The sequence below is a fragment of the Carcharodon carcharias genome (genome assembly GCF_017639515.1).
Source record: "Carcharodon carcharias isolate sCarCar2 chromosome 27 unlocalized genomic scaffold, sCarCar2.pri SUPER_27_unloc_2, whole genome shotgun sequence".
Taxonomy (NCBI): Eukaryota; Metazoa; Chordata; class Chondrichthyes; order Lamniformes; family Lamnidae; genus Carcharodon; species Carcharodon carcharias.
In genome coordinates this window covers 895,318-915,323 of record NW_024470635.1, presented here as the reverse complement: position 1 = coordinate 915,323, position 20,006 = coordinate 895,318, and the positions used below count along the sequence as shown (strand labels likewise).

General features: G+C 45.8%; 1 pseudogene; it reads left to right on the top strand.

The window, feature by feature from the left end:
- The first annotated feature begins 7,059 nt into the window (after nt 1–7,059).
- Nucleotides 7,060–18,459, top strand: LOC121273845 (annotated as a pseudogene).
- The last annotated feature ends 1,547 nt before the right edge of the window (nt 18,460–20,006 follow it).

Sequence of the window (20,006 nt, the reverse complement as noted above, 5' to 3'; positions counted from 1 at the left end):
TTCAGACCCCCAGTCCCACTGTGTTCAGTAATTTCTCCCTGCCTGCCCTTCCTCTTAGTCCTACTGGTCATATTCACTGGTTCCCAGTCCTTTATTTCACTTGCTGACCTATTGCTCTGGTTCCCACCCCCCGCCATACTAGTTTAAACCCTCCCGACTGACACTAGCAAACCTCGCAGCCAGGATATTGGAGCCCCTCCAGTTTAGATGCAACCCGTCCTTCTTGTACAGGTCCCACCTGCCCCGGAAGAGATCCCAATGATCAAGATATCGGAAACCCTCCCTCCTACACCATCTGTTCAGCCACGTGTTCAGCTGCACTATCTTCCTATTTCTAGCCTCACTGGCACTGATTTGGGTTGAGGATGGAGGAGACAGGAGAGAGGGAGAGTCCTTCAAAAGGAACTAATTTGTGTTAGAGCCATTGAAAAGATTCAACACAATGTGCTCAAGACAAAGCTGATTTATTTGACTTTATCCAGAATATTAACTGAGCTGGAGTTTATTAACATCAGCAGAAACCCAATGAATATTCTTTCATTCTGGATGTGACTAACAAAAAAAATCCACTCAATGTTCTGAGTTACTTGTGAAGACGCTAGTGCCTCAGCAGTGCAGATGACTGAGTGAATCTCATCCCACACTTTGAGCAGGTGAACAGCCTCTCCCCAGTGTGAACTCGCTGGTGTACAGTGAGATTAGCTGATTTCCTGAAGCCAGTCCCAAGGTGAGAGCACCTGAACGGTCTCTCGGCAGTGTGAACACGTTGATGGGACATCAGTTCCCCGGAACATTTGTAGTACTTCCTGCAGTCTGGACATTTAAAAGGTCTCTCATCAGTGTGAACTCGCTGGTGTCTCAGCAGATGGGATGATTGAATGAATCCCTTCCCAAATTCGGCGCAGGTGAATGGACTCTCTCCAGTCTGAGCTCTCTGGTGTTTCAGCAGATTGGGTGACCGAGTGAATCCCTTCCCACACTGGGGGCAGATGAATGGTCTCTCGTTAGTGTGAAGTTGCTGGTGTTGTAGCAGCCCTGATGATCAGGTAAACTCCTGCTCACACTTGGGGCAAGTGAACGGCTTCTCCCCAGTGTGAACTCGCTGGTGTCTGAGCAGGTGGGAAGAATGATTGAATCCCTTCCCACACTCAGAGCAGGTGACCCGTCTCTCCCCGGTGTGAACTCGCTGGTGTGTCAGCAGGTTGGATGATCGAGCGAATCCCTTCCCACATAGGGAGCAAGTGAACGGTCTCTCCCCAGTGTAAGTGCGCTGAAGAGTTTCCAGCTCAGCCAATCGGAATCCCATTCCACAATCCCCACATTTCCACAGTGTCTCCCCACTGTGAACGGTGCTTTGCCCATCCATGTTCAAAAGGGCGACTCTGTCAGATCCTGATGTGATGTTTGGTTTCAGTTTCCCGACTGTAAATCCTCCCCTTCTAATACCCTGTGAAATTGATTTAAAACAGAAAAAAGGGAGTGAGAGAGAACCCACAAAAACACAAAGGCAGGTTGTGAAATTGAGCTGAATGAATCTGGGAATTTGTGGGGCCGGCACTAGGAAAAAGTGACCATGAAAACTGCTGGATTGTCATAAAAACCCAACTGGTTCACTAATGTCCTTCAGGGAAGGGAACCTGCCACTCGGTCTGGGCCTACACAAGACTCTGGCCTCTCTAAGAACTGAAGAAGTAGAAACAAGAGAACAAGAGAAGACCTAACACTCCATCGAGCTTGCTCCACCATTCAATACAATCGTGGCTAATCTTGGGCTTCAACTCCTTTCCCGCCCGCTCCCCATATCCCTCGACTCTGAGAGACCAAAAATCTCCCCATCTCGGCCTGAAATATATTCAATGATGGAGCATCACAACTGGCTGGGCTGGAGAATTCTATGTAACAGAGAGAGAGAAAAAGAGAGAGAAGGGAAGTGAGAGAGACAGAGAGAGAAGGGGAGTGGGAAAGAGAAAAAGAAATGGGGAGTGGGAGAGAGAGATATAAGGGAAGTGGGAGAGACAGAGAGAAAGGGAGTTGGAGAGAGGGAGAAGGGGAGTGGAAGAAGCAGAGAGAGAAGGGGAGTGGGAGAGGGAGAGAAGCGGAGTGGGAGAGACAGAGAGAGGAAGGGAGCAGGAGAGACAGGGGGTGAGGGGTGGCTTTTATAAATCTACAACAAAACCAGAACTTGGACTGAATCTCCTGAACCACTAACCTTCGGCCCCTGGAAGGACCAGGGTAGCAGGTGTATGTGACACACCATCGCCTCCAAGTTCCCCTCCAAGGCACACACCATCCTGACTTGTCTGACATCCAGTACTGGATGAGCAGAAATTTCCTCCATTTAAATATTGGGAAGACTGAAGCCATTCTCTTCAGTCCCCACTACAAACTCCACTCCCTAGATACTGACTCCATCACTCTCCCAGACAACTGTCTGAGATTGAACCAGACTGTTCACAACCATGGTGAAATATTTCACCCCAAGATGAGCTTCCAACCACATATCCACATCATCACCAAGACCGCCTATTTCCACCTCAGTAACATTGCCCAAATCCAGCTCAGTCTCAGCTCATCTGCTGCTGAAATTCTCATCCATTCCTTTGTTACCTCTAGACTTAACTATCCTGACGTGCTCCCGGCTGGTCTCCCACATTCAATCTCCCTGTAATCTTGAGGCCATCCAAAACTCTGCTGCCTGTGTGCTTACTCACACCAAGTCTTGTTCACCCATCACCCTTGTGCTCACTGACTTACAAAGGCTTCCTGGTTAAGAAGCACCGAAATTTTAAAATTCCCATCCCTATTTTCAAATTCCTGTATGGCTGCTCCCTGTTGCTGGAATTTCCTCCAACATCACAACCCTTGGAGATATCTGTGCTCCTCTAATTTGGCCTCCTGAGCATTCCTGATTTTTATTCTTCCACATTCGTGCCCATTCTGTCAGTTTCCAAGGCCTCAAGCTCTGGAATTCACTCCCTGAACCTCTTCCTCTCTACCTCATTTTCCCTTTTAAATTTACTCTGTAAAACCCACCGCTTTGACCAAGCTTTTGGTCAGCTGCTCTAATATCTCCTCATGTGGCTCAGTGTCAAACCTTGCTTTGTAACATTTCTGTGAAATGCCTTGGAACATTGTCTTCCATTAAAAGTGCTAAATAAATACAAATTGTTGCTGTTGATTTGGACGTATATCACTGTTCCTTTACTATCACTGGGACTGCAGCGGTTCAAGAATGTCAAACATCATCTTCTCCACAGGCAACTGGGGATCGCAGTAGGTGCTGGTATCTGTGGAGAGAGACCGAGTTAATGTTTCATGGTGTGCAGAATGATTTTTCTTTACTCAGATGGGCATTACTAGCTAGGCCAGCATTCAGAGGGCAGTGAAGAGTCAACCACTGCTGTGCTTTGGAGTCATGTGTCAGCCAGACCAGGTAAGGATGGCAGATTTCCTTCCCTAAAGGGCATTGAAATTCCACCATCTGCAATAATAGGATTTGAACCTGGGTCCCTGGGATATTGCCCTGGGTCTCTGGATCACTTGTCCAGCGACAATACCAGTAAACTATCGCCTTCCCTAGGGGGGTAAAAATTTGATGGTCAATATAAGCTCAGAAGTGGAAGAGAAATGGACTATAGCACAGGAAAAACAATTCCTGACAGTGAAAGATACTGTGGAAAGATAAAGCTGGGAAGCCAGCAGCACATGGTCAGGGGATGGGCAGCGGAGGAAACTTCATTTAGACAGTCGGCAGAAGTAACAGTAAAATACTAAACATAACTCAAATACATCCATTATTGGAGACAGGGGAAGTTAAAAATGGCAGAGAGGTGATCAGGGAAGGCAGAGGTGAAACAGAGCAACAGATGGACACGGACTCAGATCCACAGTAAAGCAGAGCCATGGAACCTCTCTCAGATAAGCAGATACAGAACATAGAACTAAAAGCTCTAAATTGTACGTGGATGGTGAAAAACAGTCAACTCTGAAACAGTTTCAGTTTTCAACTTTAAACTCTCCTGCTGGAGCCTGCAGCTGGAAAGATACCAGAAGCACTGGAGTCAGAGAAAAATCACCCAGTTGAGGAAATACCCGGGTAGCGGGGTGATGTCACTGTGTAATTGTCCATGTGCGATGATGTCACAGTGTAATTGTTGATGTGTGATGATGTCACAAATACGGACACAGAACATCTGGGTCTGTACAAACCAGTGATCAACACACATTATGAAGGATATGAGGGAACTGAGGAGATTGGCCTGAATGTTTCAAGGGATGAGGAATTTTAATTGTAAGATTAGGTTTGAGAAACTGGGGTTGTTCTCCTTGGAGTAAAGGAGACTGAGGGGAAAATTGATAGAGGTGTACAGGATTATGAAAGGTTGTTAAATAAAAGCTGTTCCCATTACCTGGTTATGTGAGGACTCAGGGACATAAGTTTAAGGTTTTAGGCAAGATCCACAAGGGGGATGCCAGGAAGAGATTTTTTTATCCAGTGACTGGTAGTGACCTGGAACTCAATGCTTACATTCAATGGATCGTGATATTCAGGTCCTGTTGAAACAAATGACTTTCAGGTTTTGATGTGATGTTTGGTTTTAGTTTCTCATCTCCCTCAAGTTTCCCCTCCTCTTCTAACACCCTGTAAACAGAGTTCACAAAATCTATCACTGTCAGTCCAGGACAGAAATTCTGAAAGGACAAACGTTTCTCTTGGTTTGAGTTTGCTGTGTGTAAATCCTCCCCTTCTCACCCCCTGTTAAAGGAGTTTCCAAAATCCATCCCCGTCAGTCCAGGATAGAAATTCACAATATTCTCTCCTCCTGCTACCTGGACCAGGATGACCGCGCATGCGCGCTGCTGCACATTGCCCCCTATAAAGATGGCGGCCGTTACCCAGGGCCTGGCGAAGGGAGAAATCCAGACTTTTTCGGCCCGTCATCCGCAAACACAAGACCGGTACCTTGTTATTTGGGGTCTGCGGCCTACACTGTGTCTTTATGAAGCCTCCCTGCCCACTCCGCTGGCTCCATTCCTCCTCACACACCCACTAACTCTGTTAGTTTGCTCTGCTCGACATTCTCTCCCCATATATAACAATAAAAACAAAAAACTGCGGATGCTGGAAATCCAAAACAAAAACAGAATTACCTGGAAAAACTCAGCAGGTCTGGCAGCATCGGCGGAGAAGAAAAGAGTTGACGTTTCGAGTCCTCATGAATCTTCCACAGAACTGAGAGCATATAAGGAGAGGGTTGAAATATAAGCTGGTTTAAGGTGGGGGGGGGGGGGGGGGGGGGGGGGGGGGGGGGGGGGGGGGGGGGGGGGGGGGGGGGGGGGGGGGGGTGGTGGTGTGGTTGTAGGCCTTGTTCACCTTCATTGCTTTCCATTTCTCTCCTGGTGTTTGACAAGGTGTTTACTAAAACCTGGTTTCACTACCTTCAACAACTCTGTATTCTTTTGTTCTTTTGTCTGTGACATCTTTTTATTATCTGCTCCTGTCACTGCTTGTCCCTACAACCACACCCCCAACCCCCTTCCCTCCCCCCTTAAACCAGCTTATATTTCACGCATCTGTTGTGAGGATAGGGCACATTCTGTCTCACAGTGAAAGCTGGGTGACCGCTCCGCCATTGAAAAACCACATTGTAGAACAAAATCCTCTGTCCTGTAATCAGAATACTACAGATACCATAGGGGCAAGACATAAAATTGTTGAATTATTTGATGCAGTGGCCAAATTGCTCCGGGCACCACCACAATTCTCTCCTGGATGTAATGAACTGCAGAACAAACTCCTGCAGTTAAATCTGAACTCAATGGAGTCTCAGCAGATGGGGTGAGCTATTGACTTTTCCCCTTATACATGGAATATTTAAACCGTGTCTTGCAAGCATCCCTGCTCTGATTGTGGATCAAATCTTTTGAACTTTTAAAGTTGGAGTGTTAACTTGTGGGAAAACTGAATAAAGCCCTTTGCACACGTGAAATATCTGAACAGTCTCCCATCAACAAGACTGTGTACCTGTGTCAGTAAATGGGGTGAGAGTGAATCCCTTCCCAATTTTAGCTGGTGAACAATCTGTTTACAGTGTGAATTTACCTACACATTTTCAGCTCAGACATGGATCTTGAAATCTACTGGTAATGGGTTCCACATTCTTAGCACTACATAAGAGCAAGGAACAGGAGTAGGCCATTCAGCCCCTCAAGCCTGCTCTGCCATTTATGAAGATCATGGCTGATCTGATAGTAGCCTGTAATCTGTACCCCGCCTATCCCTGATAACCTATCAGCCCCTTGCATACAGAGAATATATCCACCTTTGCCTTAAAAATATTCAAAGATTCTGCTTCCACAGCCTTTTCAGGAAGAGAGTTCCAAAGTTTCATGACCCTCAGAGAAAAGAAAATGCTAATCTCTGTTTTAAATGGGTGACCCCTTGTTTTTAAACAGCGATCCCGAGTTCTAGATTCTCCCACAAGAGGCAACATCCTCTCCACAATGGCCCTGTCAAGTACCCTCAGGATCTTATATGTTTCACTAATCAGGTAAAGAAAAGCAAAATACTGCAGATTCTGGCTATCTGAAATAAAAACAGAAAATGCTGGAATTCTCAGCAGATCTGGTAGCTTCTGTGGAGAGAGAAAAACATCATTTTCATTTCAGGTCTGTAACCTTTCGTCAGAACTGCACTGCATCTGGAATGTTAATTACGCCTCTCAATCCAAAGATGCTGTCAGATGTGGTCAGGGAACTCAAGGAGAAAATTGAAAATCCCCTTTGAGGAATGGAATCCGAGGAAAATGAAGGCTGAACTGTCCGACTGACCAGAGAGAGTCAAGGCACCTTTCCCTTCTTTAAGATGCTGGAACATTGACTCTGATGTTATCAGTGAAATTAACTGATCTGAGACGTTGAAAGGATTCTCGTTACCGCACATCAGGAATTCAAACCTAATATCGGCTTCGGGACAATCAGAATACTTGGTAACAGACAAGACAGTGAAAGGCTTGACGGGAGGCGGCACCGGTTATAGAAGAGCTGGTTCCCGGTGACATGGATGTGTCTGCAGTGGTTGAGATCAGACTGTTTCCATGTATCCACAATGAATGTCCAAAAGATTATTTTGAAAGAGTAAATCTAACAGAACGATTGACATTTGGGTAGTGTCAGTTTGAAGATTTGACTTAGTCACACCCTGGTTTGGATACCCTACAGTTGGAGCTTATCTCACTTTATGTGGAACAATTGGTCAGCACATTTGCCTGTTGACTGAAAGGTTGATGGTTCTAAACCATGTAGGGATGCACTTTTCACTGTTTTTCTCCCCATCAGCATTCATTGTCACACAGTTCTGTTGTCAATGGGTATTTGAGATGCAAGAAAATATCCCCAAAATGTTGTCAACTCTGCAGTTATCCAGTGAGTTCCCACATGAACACTTTTTAAAAATTAACTTTTCTGTCAAACATATAGTGAATAGATTTGGAACTACTATGCACCTTCATATAACCCATTAGAAATCCATGAAATTACTAGCTTTAAACAAACCCATCAATTATTCTCTCTTCCTCAGCTCCACAGTGAGTAAGACAGGGAAAAGCAGAGAAGCAGCAATATTCCGGCCCCGCACTCTCCAATCACCCGCTGCCAGCAGAAAGCAGTGACTGCAGCTTCAATCAGCGGGTTACTGCCCATCCCTGGGATGCAAGATACTCCAACCCAGGCCAAACCTCCCAATGCACCGAGCACAGGCTCAGGAAAATGCAGGTAGATTATATCCCGGTCACTAAACCTCCGAGCAGCATTTACAGAATACCCGAGTGAGAGAGTCACAAATGAAGAAACATCAACTTTCTAAATCCTTTCACTGTAAAATTCCTTCATTTTATTGAAAATCCGACTGTTGTGAATCTGAAAATGAGCACCATGGGATTTGTGTTATTAATTGACTTGTTTCGCATTGTTTGTCCAACAGGTTTGCAATTCAATTTGTGTTGGATATAGAAGCGAATCCGATATCAAAATGAGGTCACAAAGCAGGTAAATATTAAACGCAGGAAAAATCCTAAGGAAAATGGATCAAAATGCTTGGAAGGAGGTGCAGCTAAGAAGCAGAAGCTGTGAATGATGTTATTGATGATTGAGTGGAAAGCATTGGACCCTTGGGCTTCTGGTGGTCAATTCCTTTCCGTCCCATTGCAGTCAGACAGTTATCTCACTGTGGTAAGAGATATGGGTATTGCATTTCTAAATTCTAAATACCTGATCTGCTTAGTTGGTAGAACATGTGTCCCTTAATCTTTTTGAGCCCCATGTTGGGCGCTATTGTTTTTAAACTTTGTTACTTTCATGGTCATCCCCAGCTCTCCATTCCTCCAGCAGTGTCACAGCTCAAACCGAGTCTTTCTCCAGCCCACTTAGTTAATCTCACAGAGATTCAGACACTGCTGGGAGGCCAATCCCTGACCGCCCGCCACGGGGTCAGGAACTGGGTGAGTGGCTTTAGGATCTGAATAAGATCCAACAGCGAGTCCCCTCCTGTGTTCCACTGGACAGCAGCTGGGGTCAGTCTGAGGACCTGAATAAGAGTCACAGGAGCTGGAGAACTGAACCCAGCCAGAGTACAGGGAGGGAGAAAACTGGGAGTGGAAGAAGGAAATGGTGGAGATGGTGCAATGGGTTTGGATTTCAGCAGAGTGAAGATGGAGAGTGTGTCGGGTGGAGATTCGCAGCTTTGGGGGAACAATAGAGGAAAAAAATGTTCCATAGCAATGAGAATTGTCCGAGAACTGTTCTGAATTTCTATCCTGTACTGACAGTGAATAATTCTGTAAACTCCATTTGCAGGATATTGAAGGGAGAGAATTTGCAGAGAGAAGACTGCAAACAAAAACCTTGGCCCGAATTTACAGCAGGGGTTCTCAAACAGAGGGCTGTGACTCTTGGAGGTTGGGGTGGAGGAGGTGGTAGTGGGTGGTGGGTCAAGAGCAGAGTGGTATTGTCGCTAGGTTTGTATTTTGGAAATTCAGGGGAACGTTTTGGGGACGTGAGTTCGAATCCCATCACTGCAGATGGTGAAATTTAAATTCAATAAAAATCTGTAATTAAATATCTGATGTAACTGTTTATTGTTGTAAAATAAATCAACCTGGTTCACTAATGCCCTTTAGGGAAGGAAATCTGCCATTTTGGGCAATAAATGCTGGCCCAGCCAGTGACACCCACATCCCATGAATGAATAATATAAAAAAGGCAGTTAGGCACCAGAACTAAAGCACTTCCAACAGACGGGACATTTAAGAGGTCTATCCCCTGTGTGAACCCGCTGGTGTCTCAGCAGGTTGGATAAATGAGAGAAATGCTTTCCACACTCGGAGCAGGTGAATGGTCTCTCCAAAGTGTGACTGCGCCAATGAGTTTCAAAATCAGGCTGGTAACAGGACCCCTTCTCCATTCCCATGGATTCTCTCAATTATTACTGCATTTATGTTTTGACAGGCCAGATGATCGGCTGAATCCTTGCCCACAGGCTGAACACATGCTTCAGTTTCCCTCCCTTTCTAAAACCCCGTGAAATTAATTGAAAACAGACAAAAGAGAGTGCGAGAGAACCCACAAAGCACAACGCAGGTTCTGAGACTGACCTGAATGAATCTGGGAATTTGTGGGGCCGGCACCAGGAAAAAGTGACCATGAAAACTGCTGGATTGTCATAAAAACCCACCTGGTTCACTAATGTCCTTCAGGGAAGGGAACCAGCCACCCAGTCTGGGCCTACACAAGACTCTGGTCTATGTGGCAGGAGAGAAAGATGGGGTTTGGGAAACGGACTATGTAAATCTGCAATGCAACCAGCATGTTGACAGAATTGGCCCAAATCACAGCTCAGACCATCCAGAATACAAGGACAGCTGATGCATGGGAAACCATCTCTAGGACACGCACCAGCGAGTTCACACTGCTGTTCACCTGCTCCGCGTGTGAGAAAGGGTTTAATTGATCATCCAATTGCAGAGACACCAGCAAGTTCACAGGTGGTTGTAGGAGTTGGATTCTGCTGTTATTGCTGCTGTTAATCACATCCAAGACTGAACCATGTTTATTCTGACAGTTGGGGTTTGTTTCTGCTGATGCTAATAAATCCTTTAACTGGGATAGAATTTAATGTTCTGATAATTTGTTTGCTTTATTTTGTAACCTTTGTTCTTCAAATAAAGTATTTTTCTTCTGCCTGTTGTCAAGATTTTGCAAGATGAAACCAAACAGTGATTTACTTGTACTTCTTGCAGTTTAGTTACTGTATTCACTGCTCATGATGCGATCTGCTCTACTTTGGGAAGACCAAACATAGGTTGGGTGATCACTTTGTGGAACAACCTCCGTTCAGTCTGTGAGCTTGACCCTGAGCTTCTGGTCACTTGTCTCCACCCCACTCACACTTTGACCTCTCTGTCCTCGGCCTCCTGCACTGTTCCAATGAAGTTCAATGGGAGCTGGAGGGACAGCAGCTCATCTTTCAATTCAGCAATTTACAACCTTCCACACTCAACATCGATTTCAGCAGGTTCTGCACCAACAGAGAGTTGTCAGGATCTGGAACACTCTACCTGAAATGGTGCTGGAAACTGATTCTACCAGAAATTTTAAAAGGGAGCTGACAGAGATTTGAGATTGAGGAACTTACAGGGTTAACAACAGAAAGTGGGTGTGTGGGGCTAAACACGACTGCTCTTTCAAAGAGACAGCACAAGCACAAAGGGTTGAATGGCCTCCTTCTGTGCTCTAAGTTTCGAGGATTCTAGCAGTTGGCTATTTAGCCCATCGAGCCAATCCCACCATGCAATCAGATCATGGCTGAACTGTGACCCTTTGTCTCATGTCCCTTAATTTATACCTTGGGTTAGCAAAGATCTATCAACGTTAGATTGAAACTGAACATTGATCAAGCACGAACTGCCAATTCAGGATGTGAATGTCAAACTTCTCCCAACTTTACCTGAAGATGATTTTCCTAATCTCACTCCTGAAAAGTCTGGCTCTAATTTTTAGACCATGTTCCTCAGTCCTGGATTCTCCAACCAATGGAAATTGTTCCCTTCCATTCACCACTCCATTTCCAATTAATATCATGAACACTTCGAGGAAATCTTCCTTAATTTTCTAAATTCCAGGGAATATAACTTTCACAGTGAGATGATGAATACTGGCAGAAGAAATAGGGAGACGCAACAGATATTTAATGGGACAGTCTCAGAGTGTTCAGGGGCGGGGGCAGCTGTGGGGGGGGTGCGGGTGGGGACTAGGGGTTTATGTGCACAGATGTTTGAAGGTGACAGGACATACTGAGAAAGCAGTTTGGAAAATATATGAGGATAGGGTTCATAAACAGATACAATGTGTATAAAACCAGGAAAAATATGCTGATGATCAATAACTTAAAAAGGAGATTGGATCGGCACTGAAAGGAAATAAACTTGCATTGGGGATACAGCAGGGGAATTAGACTGACTGGATTGCTCTACAGCAAGTCAGCACAGACCCAGTGGTTGAGGTGCGACCTAACCAGGATTTTGAAAATCTTGTGCATTTCCAGTCACAGTGACACCTGAAACCTTTTCCCACAAACAGAACAGACAAACCTTTTTCCTTCCACTGTCAAAGTCTGACGATATTCAAATTCTTATGAATCGAGTGACTCCGTCAGATCTTGATGTAATGTTTGGTTTGAGGTTCCCTGTCGGCAAATCCTTCACATTGAATATTCTGCAAGGAAGGAGATTATAAAAAACATCCACCCCTGTCAGTCCAGGATAGAAATTGAGAAGAGACAAATGTTTATAAAAACAAAAAACTGCAGATACTGGAAATCCAAAACAAAAACAGAAATACCTGGAAAAACTAAGCAGGTCTGGCAGCATCAGCGGAGAAGAGCAAAGTTCACGTTTCGAGTCCTCACGACCCTTCAACAGAACAAGTACAAATAGGAAGTGGTTGAAATATAAGCTGGTTTAAGAGGCGGGGGGGGTGGGGGGGGCGTTGTTGGGACAAGCAAGCAGTGATTGGAGGAGATAACCAAAAGATGTCACAGACAAAACAACAAAGAAATGTTGAAGGTGGTGATATTATCTAAAAGAATGCGCTAATTAAGAGTGGAAAGCAGGACAAGCAAGGTAGCTCTAGTGGAGGTGGGGTGAAATAAACGCTAGGTAGGATACATTTAAAAATAATGGAAATAGGTGGGAAAAGAAAAATCTATATAAATTATTGGAAAAAACAAAAGGGAGGGGGAAGAAATGGAAAGGGGGTGGGGATGGAGGAGGGAGCTCAAGATCTAAAGTTTTGAACTCAATATTCAGTCCGGAAGGCTGTAAAGTGCCTACTCGGAAGACGAGGTGCTGTTCCTCCAGTTTGCGTTGAGCTTCACTGGAACAATGCAGCAAGCTAAGGACAGACATGTAGGCAAGAGAGCAGGGTGGAGTGTTAAAATGGCAAGTGACAGGGATGTGTGGGTAATGCTTGTGGACAGACCGAAGGTGTTCTGCAAAGCGGTCACCCAGTCTGCGTTTGGTCTCTCCAATGTAGAGGAAACTGCATTGGGAGCAACAAATGCAGTGGCCTAAGTTGGGGGAATGCAAGTGAAATGCTGCTTCACTTGAAAGGAGTGTTTGGGCCCTTGGACGGTGAGGAGAGAGGAAGTGAAGGGGCAGGTGTTGCATATTTTGCATTTGCATGGGGAGGTGTCGTAGGTGGGGGTTGAGGAGTAGGGGGTGATGGAGGAGTGGACCAGGGTGTCACGGAGGGAACGATCCCTACAGAGTGCTTCCGGGGGGGGTGAAGGGAAGATATTTTTGGTGGTGGCATCATGCTGGAGTTGGAGGAAATGGCGGAGGATGATCCTTTGAATGCAGAGGCTGGTGGGATGATAAGTGAGGACAAGGGAGACCCTATCATGTTTCTGGGAGGGAGGAGAAGGCGTGAGGGCGGATGCGCGGGAGATGGGCCGGACATGGTTGAGGGCCCTGTCAACTACCGTGGGTGGAAAACCTTGGTTAAAGAAGGAGGACATGTCAGAGGAACTGTTTTTGAAGATAGCATCTTCAGAACTGTTCTGCCATTTCCGCCAACTCCAGCATGATGCCACCACCAAACACATCTTCCCTTCCCCCCACCCCCCCCCCGCCGGCAGCATTCCATAGCGATCATTCCATCCGTGACACCCTGGTCCACTCCTCCATCATCCCCTACTCCTCAACCCCCACCTATGGCATCTCCCCATATAAATGCAAAATTTGCAACGCCTGCCCCTTCACTTCCTCTCTCCTCACCGTCCAAGGGCCCAAACGCTCCTTTCAAGCGGAGCAGCATTTCACTCACATTTCCCCCAACTTAGTCTACTGCATTTGTTGCTCCCCATGAAGTTTCCTCTACATAGGAGAGACCAAACGCAGATTGGGTGACCGCTTTGCAGAACACCTTTGGTCTGTCCGCAAGCATTACCCAGACCTCCCTGTCGCTTGCTATTTTAACACTCCACCCTGCTCTCTTGCCTACATGTCTGTCCTTGGCCTGCTGCATTGTTCCAGTGAAGCTCAACGCAAACTGGGGGAACAGCACCTCATCTTCCGACTAGGCACTTTACAGCCTTCCGGACCGAATATTGAGTTCAACAACTTTAGATCTTAAGCTCCCTCCTCGATCCCCACCCCCTTTCCATTTCTTCCCCTTCCCTTTTTTTTCCAATAATTTATATAGATTTTTCTTTTCCCACCTATTTCCATTATTTTTAAATGTATCCCACCTAGCGTTTATTTCACCCCACCTCCACTAGAGCTACCTTGCTTGTCCTGCCCTCCACTCTTAATTAGCACATTCTTTTAGATAATATCACCACCTCTATGTTCTTTTGTCTGTGACATTTTTTGGTTATCTGCTCCTATCACTGCTTGCTTGTCCCAACAACAGCCCCCCCCCACCCCGCCCCTTAAACCAGCTTATATTTCACCCCTCTCCTATTTCTACTTAGGGCTGTTGAAGGGTCATGAGGACTCGAAACGTGAACTTTGCTCTTCTCCGCCGATGCTGCCAGACCTGCTGAGTTTTTCCAGGTATTTCTGATTTTGTTTTAGAGACAATCATTTCTCTTGGTTTGAGTTTGCTGTGTGTAAATCCTCCCCTTCTAACCCCCTGGAAAAGGAGTTTCCAAACACTCGGTGTAAACTGGGCTCCGGGAGTTTCTAATCCGGGTTTGGAGTCCTACACCGGGTGTTTGTGAATCCTCCCAGTCCGCCCTCCGGCTCCATTCCTCTCCTGCACTCGACCCTTTCTCACCCGCTGGACTTTCAACCCGACCGGTTCGCCCACCCACACTGCGCATGCCCTACTCACAGCCGGCTCCGCCCCTTATTCACTCTGATTGGCTGAAGGACCAGCGTACGGCTGGAGGTCCTCCTGCCCCGCCCTCCTTTTCTTATTGGTCTGGAGCTGCGGTTAATCATTGTAAACTGGAGCATGCGCAATCTCCGGAAACAGACTAGAGTTCGAGCGAACGGATTTAAATTACGAATTTTACAAAGACCGAGTGCGGGTTCAGAGCAGAAAATAAAGCCGTAAAAATGGATAGGTTCGGTGTGTGGGTTGGAAGGCTTCATAAACTCACAGTGTTGGCCCCAAAGCCCCGGTAAGGTACCATCTGTAACACGTTTCACGAAGCTGGACGACAAGAAGTAAGAGAGCGCATGTGCGGCCGCCATCTTTATAGGGGGCAAGATCTAACAGGGCACATGCGTGGGCGCCATCTTTACAGTGGCTTCAGACCCGGATGAATGACCTGCAGGAGGGACAATGAATCAGAGATAGAGTTTGGTGTGAAATCAATGGGTTGTTGTAAAACAGGAGATCAGGGTAACTGTCAGAAACAACAACAACTTCTATTAACATCATAAGTCATCCCAGTGAGCTTCACAGGGAAATTATAAAACAAAGTGTGACATCTAGACATATCAGGAGATATTAGGACAGGTGACCAAAAGCTTGGGCAAAGAGTTTTAAGTAGTGTTAAACAGTTGCTTGGTTGTACAGAACTTGAGTATTACTGAAAAAAGGGACAAGCTGTGGAAGCATTTTGTTTTGCACTCAGGACAGATGCAAGAATGTCAAATTTCAAAGGGAACAACAATTTATATGCATGAGAAAAGGGTGCTGATTGGCTGGCCAGTCAGCTCTGGTGGGTCCTTCCCATGGAGAATGCTACAGGGAGATATCAATCCCCATGCCTTTGTTTAATTCAAGAAAAGAACCCATGCCTGGACTTGTTCCTTCTGCCTGCAGAGGACAGATCCCTGTGTATAAATATATATAGCTTCGAGCAAGGGTAAGTGAGCCACATTATGAGCCCAACTGATAAATCTTTGAAATTTGGTATTCGTGTGTCTGTCCTGATGAGTACAAGATAAAATGTTTTGACAGAATGTCTTTTTTATTAATACTCAAGTGTCGTAAAGGAGGAAATTGAGGTAGACAGTGAGAGAAGTGTCAGGAGAGAATTTCAGAGCTTGGAGACATGGGAACTGAAGGCAAGGTCTCCAATGCTGGAGCAATTAAAATAGGGAATGTACAAGTGTCCAGAATAAGAGCCATGTAGGTATCTTGGAGGGTTGTGGGGCTGAGGAGATTAGAGAGGTGGGTGCAGTGGGGCGGGGGGCTGCGGGTGGGGCAAGGCCATGGAAGGATTTGAAAACAAGGATGAGAATGTTAAAATCAAATTGTTGCTTGACCGGGAGCCAAGGCAGGTCGGGAAGCAGAGGGGTGTGAGGAATCTTGCTCCAAGTTAAGGCACGGACAGTAGAGGTTTGAATGGTGTCAAGTTTACAGAAGATAGAATGTGGGCGACCTGCCAGGAGTGTGTTGCATTAGCCAAGTCTGGAGGTAACAATGGCAGCGATGAGGGTTTCAGCAGCAGATGCACTGAGACAGGGTGAGGTCGGGTGCCAACAGGCGATTTTAGTGATGGCACAGATATGAGGTCAGAAGATCATCTCGAGATCGAATGTCACACTGAGGTTGTGAACAGACAGGTTTAATCTCAGACTGTTCCCAAGGCGAGGGATGGAGTTGGTATCTGGGAATGGAGATTTGAGCAGGGACTGAGAACAGTGCCTTCAGTCTTCTTAGTGTTTAATTGGAGTTAATTAGTCATCAGGAAGAGAAGCAGGAACCAGAATGGGCCATGAGACTGATAAGACCATAAGACATAGGAGCAGAAAATAGGCCATTCAGCCCATCGAGTCTGCTCCGCCATTCAATCATGGCTGATAAGTTTCTCAACCCCATTCTCCCGCCTTCTCCCCGTAACCTTTGATTCCCTTACCAATCAAGAACCTATCTATCATGGTCTTCAATACACTCAATGACATGGCCTCCACAGGTTTAACTCAGTTAGAGAGGGAGAGAAGGAAGGAAGGAAACCCTGGGAGGTTTGGAGAAGCCACCTTCACGATCACTCATTAAATCTCCACCCAGTAAGTTTTGGACACAAGGTTCACGTCTGCTATTCTGTATGGTCAGTCAGGGGGTTTCAGATTAATGTTTTGTCACGAGTAATGACTGAAGTGAATGACCAAGCATATTGTTATCTCCAGTTGGACAAATTTGTTCAAAAGACACAGAAATAATTGTCCAAAACTCAGTTTGGATTTCAGCACAGGGAAGAGGGAGAGTGTTTGGGATGGAGATTTGCAGCTTTGGGGGAAGAAGAAGGGAAACAATGATCCATTGAAAGTAGAATCGTCTGTTCTGAATTTCTATCCTGCACTGACAGTGATGACCTTTGTTAGCTCCTCTTACAGAGAATTAGAAGGGGAGAATTTGCACACGGGAGATTGAAACCAAACATCGCATCAAGATCTGATAGAGTCACTCAATTCATCAGACTTTGAATCTAGAAGAAATATTTATCTTCTGTCTGTGGCAAAAGATTTCAAACATCAGGGTGACTGGGAAAGCACCGAGACACAGCCACACCCGAGTAAGAGTGCTCCAGTGAACTGACTGTGGAAAGAACTTTAACCAGTTACATAGTCTGAAAAAAACACCAAATCACACCATTCACAGTGGGGAGAAACTGTGCACGCATTCTCTGGATGAGGCTTCAACTGATCATCAAACTTAAAGAGAGAGAGGGTCACATGCACCATGGAGAAACCATGGAAATGTGAGGACTGTGGGAAAGAATTCAATTACCCATCCCAGCTGGAAATTCATCGACACAGTCACACTAGGGTGAGACCGTTTGCCTGTGTCGAATGTGGGAAGGGATTCACGCAGTCAGCCAGCCTACTGAGACACCAGCAAGTTCACACCAGAGAGAGACCATTCACCTGCGCTGAGTGTGGGAAGGGATTCACTCAGTCAGCCAGCCTGCTGAGACACCAGCGACTTCACACTGGAGAGAGGCCGTTCACCTGCCCTGTATGTGGGAAAGGATTCACTGCATCCTCTAACCTGCTGAAGCACCAGCGAGTTCATACTGAGGAGAGGCCATTCAGCTGTACTTCCTGTGGGAAGAGATTCAGATCTTCAGCCCAGCTCAAAGCACACCAGCGAATTCACACTAGAGAGAGACCATTTACTTGCTCCGACTGTGGGAAGGGATTCATTCAGTCAGCCTACCTGTTGAGACATCAGCGAGTTCACACTGAGGAGAGGCCCTTCACCTGCCCTGAATGTGAGAAAGGATTCACTGAGTCCTCTGTCCTGCTGAGACACAAGAAAATTCACACTGAGGAGAGGCCGTTCAGCTGTACTTCCTGTGGAAAGCAATTCAGGTCTTCATTCCACCTCAAAGTACACCAGCGAGTTCACACTGGAGAGAGACCATTCACCTGCTCCGAGTGTGGGAAGGGATTCACTCAGTCATCCAACCTGTTGACACACCAGCGAGTTCACAATGGGCAGAGACCATTCACCTGCTCTGAATGTGGAAAGGGATTTACTCAGTTATCTGCCCTGTTGAGACACCAGCGAGTTCACACTGGGGGAGGACCATTCACCTGCTCTGAGTGTGGGAAGGGATTCACTCAGTCCGCCTGCTTGCTGAGACACCAGCGGGTTCACACTGGGGAGAGACCGTTCACCTGCTCCGAGTGTGGGAAAGGTTTCACTGGGTCCTTTGAGCTGCTGAAGCACCAGCGAATTCACACTGGAGAGAAACCGTTCAGCTGTACTTCCTGTGGAAAGAGATTCAGATCTTCAGCCCAGCTCAAAGCACACCAGCGAGTTCACACTGGGGAGAGGCCGTTCACCTGCTCCTAGTGTGGGAAGGGATTCATTCTGTCAGCTTTATTGTTGAGACACCAGCGAGTTCACACTGGGGAGAGGTCATTCACCTGCTCCAAGTGTGAGAAGGGATTCACTCAATTATCGTTCCTGCTGAGACACCAGCGAGTTCATAAGTGACTGAATGAGTTGGATTCTGTTGTTGCTGCTGTTAATCACATCCAGGACTGATCCATGTTCATTCTGACAATTGGATTTGTTTCTGCTGATGTTAATAATCCCTGTAACTGGGCTGGAGTTTAATATTCTGGATCTATAGTTGGTTGTGTTCTCAGGGCTGCAGTGTCCCTTTAAGAACCGCTGTCTCTGATCTTTCCCCATAATTCAGGAACTCTTATCAGAAATTAGTTTACAACAAAATTCTGAACTTTTACTTCAATCCCAATTTGGTCTTTGATATGAACTCTACAATTCAGTGTGTGAGAGTTGCAATAATTAACATCTCCAATTAGAAAGTGCTGATTAATCCTTGCTGACAATTCTTACTGACTTGCACATTACTCACAGTGACACCTCCGTTATCCACAGGAAAGAAGGGGAATGGGAATTGGTGGAGAATCGAGAGTTCCCAAATGTTACCCCTCCCACCTGGTACAGATTGGAGACAAGTCCAGTCCAATAACAGACAATAAGAAATCACTGTCTAATAACCTGATAAAATTTTCAGTAATTCATGTAAAATAAAAAAGCTCATCCTCTCTCTTTGTTATGAAGAAAGCTTCCATAGCAGCTTGCTGGCTGACAAACACAGGACAGGCCTGTTATCTCTTTCAAGGACATGTCTCTAGCACAGACCATGAAACAACACATTTCTAACCCTGATACGATTCGATCTCATGACCCAAATGTAAACCAACTGTCTGTGTAAAGGTTAAAACAGGCTCTCCAGTGCACAGAGATTTTGAAGTGATCCATACTGGCTTCAGCCCAACACCCACACTGTGGCTCACATCAGTTAACTGTTGAAAGGAGACTGCCACCACCAGCTACAGAGACCAGCGTTCACTCTGTGTCATCCATCAATTTGTCCTCCGGACTGGTAAACCGTTCTCACCTGTCACAGGTTGTGTGTTTTCCTGTCTATTTAGCTTATATATCAAATTTAAACTGTTACTTCTCAATCAACTACTTTCAAATCACTTCTGAACTCAACCTTCTTTTTGGATAATCTGTGACTTCTGAACTTAAATCTTACCAGCCATAATGAAGAGGTCAGTTGTGGTTGCCATGTAGAAAAAGATATCGAGTCACTGGATAGGGCCCAGACCAGATTTATAATGATGATACCAGAGATGTGCAGGTAAACATATCAGGAAAGGATTGACAGACTTGGTCTCTTTTCTCTTGAGAAAATAAGGCTGAGGTTAATCGAGGTCTTTAACATGATGAAAGGTTTTGATGGAGTGGATGCAGAGAGAACGTTTCCTCTTGTGGGAAGAACCATAAGCAGAGACCATCAAAATAAGATAGTCATCAAGAAATACAGTAGGGAATTCAAAACAAACTTCTTCACCCAAAGAGTGGTGAGAAAGTGAGACTCACTACCACTGGGAGTGGTTGAAGTGAATTGTAAAGCTTTTGTTTAGGTGAGAAAGGGGCAAAAAGCAATGTGTTTTTTTTTTTTTGCAAAGGATTGGGGTCTGTGTCAATATATGCAGCTTCTAGCA